Source organism: Echinops telfairi, unplaced genomic scaffold (assembly GCF_000313985.2).
Source record: "Echinops telfairi isolate 266 unplaced genomic scaffold, ASM31398v2 ScPeMD7_3;HRSCAF=10, whole genome shotgun sequence".
NCBI lineage: Eukaryota > Metazoa > Chordata > Mammalia > Afrosoricida > Tenrecidae > Echinops > Echinops telfairi.
This window is the reverse complement of record NW_022103899.1, coordinates 21,231,572-21,233,571: the sequence shown is the minus strand read 5'-3', so window position 1 is coordinate 21,233,571 and position 2,000 is coordinate 21,231,572. Positions and strand designations below refer to the sequence as shown.

At 60.1% G+C, this 2,000-nt stretch overlaps 1 protein-coding gene across 1 annotated transcript in view; it reads right to left on the bottom strand.

Moving 5' to 3' along the window:
* SLC39A10 (solute carrier family 39 member 10) overlaps window positions 1–667 on the bottom strand; it is a 52,625-nt gene extending 51,958 nt beyond the window's left edge. The window contains exon 1 of the mRNA XM_045295755.1: window positions 582–667. The gene's annotated coding sequence lies outside the window, so the exon portion shown is untranslated. The remainder of the gene's footprint in view (window positions 1–581) is intronic.
* Between the last annotated feature and the right edge of the window lie 1,333 nt (window positions 668–2,000).

Here is a 2,000-nt window from a genome sequence, read left to right as displayed (position 1 = left end):
ACAGCGGCCCGCGGGCCCCGCACCGGGTCACCCGAGCGGCCGGAAGGGGGTCGGGAGAGGGAGAGCCCGCGGCTAACAGTCGCCACCTCCCCCCGAACCCCCGAGACCCGGCTGCAGAGCCTCCCGGCCCCGGGCCCCAAGGTCCCTGCCTCCGGTGGCGACGCCACCATCGGGCGCCCGGCCACCCAAGCGCAGCCCCCCAACTGCCGCCACAGGCTCTGGGGGCACCCTCCCGATCCCGGAGCGGCCCGCGCGGCTCCCCGCAGCCTCCGGGGGCGGTGGAGCCGGGCACGGGTCCCGCACGCGGGGCACGGGTCCGGGCCAGCAGCCCCGCGGCCCGCGGTGCCCACGAGGAGCCGCGGCGCCCCACGAGCGGTCCACGGCGCGCTCCGCTCCGGCTCGCCTCGCCGCCGCCGACGCCGCCTGCAGCAGCTGCGGAAACCCCGGCACCCGGCTCTCCAGCCCCGGCTCCCCAGTTTCTCCCCGTTCTACCCCCCGCCGTCCCGGGACTCGCAGGCTCCGCCGCGCTTGGGGCCGGTTCTGGGGGAGGGAATGTAAACAAATCGGGGTTTTATAGTTACCTCACACTCGAGTGCCGTGTGCATCTCCTCTCCGCTCGGTACCAAACCCCGGCTGCACCAAATCGTGTATTCACCAAACCCGCCTGCGCTAAGTGCGTCGCGGAAGCCCGCGCGGCGGACCCCGCTCTACGCTAGCTGCGCACGAGGAGCACGCGAGCTGCTGCGCAGCCGCACCCCGTTCCTCTCGGGGTGCTACGCCGCGGACGTACTCGCAACACCCAGCCATTCACTCCAGATGACGCCGCTCGCGTAGGGGCGCCGCACCGCTCGCGGGTTCCGAGAGGCTAGTCTAAGGCGAGCAATCGGAAATTTGCGTCTACGCAAACTGCGCAAGTGCGCGGCTCCGCGCTAGTTTTGTTCCAAGAAAGGACGCCGCGGGCGAGAGGCGGCGGCTTCCCACGCATGCGCAGAGCGCCCCGTGCCGCCACTCGCCTTTTCTCCGCGCCCAGCACCCGGTGCTGCGGCCTTGCGTCGCGGCGGCGCATGAGTAATGGGCGCTCTCAGCGCAGTTGTTTAACCAAAGGGTTTCTGATTGATAAATTGGGATGTCTGACGCTACACGAGTTAAACATCTACTTTGAACTAATCTATCGCTCGCTCTCTTTAAAAGTAACCTTTTCAGCTTCCCGGGGCAAGAGGGAACTAACATTTATTTAATGCTCACTAAATGCAAGGTGTTTTTGCATCGTTTTTTTACCCTCCTTCATTTTCTCAAAACCTCATTTCCTGCGGGCCATCCTAGTCTAAAAGAAGAATAATTAAAATCCAAAGGGCATGTCAAACAGAGTAATTCCCCAGGCTTTTGCCTACTTTCCACCACTTTGTAGTGGTCTTCCACCACTTTGTAGTCTCTGCTTCATCAATTACTTCTTTACTCCAAAGCACCAACTTCCGGCCTGGCCAAGCCCTTTCATGGACTCCTGCCTACGTCGTGCCCATTCTTGTTTCCTTTGCTTGTACCATTCATGCCTTCTGAACTGTCTCCTCCCCTCTTAAGCAACCCTCCACTCACGCATTCCTTCAAGCTAGCCTTGGCTGCCTGCCTTTTGCCTCCTTACTCTGCTTCCTAGCACTTACTCAGCCGCCACGTTGAGGCTGATTTGTACTCTGCCTGGTGGACCAATGTGTTCTGCTTCGAGAGCAAATACTGAGTACAAGAATGAATCCTGGAGGTGCCTAGCGGAGGGCTTGAAACCATGATCAATAATAGTAACAAGATTAAGACGTTTTCAAAAGTTCTACCTGTCAATTAATTCCTGTAAACACCACGAGGAATACTATCCTCCTACCCAGGAGCCCTGGTGGTATATTGGATTATACATTGTACTCCTAGGCTCCTCGGCTCAAGGTCAGCAGTTCAAAACCACCAGCCACTTCCATAAACCCACAGGGGCAGGTCTACCCTGTCCTTTAGGGTCT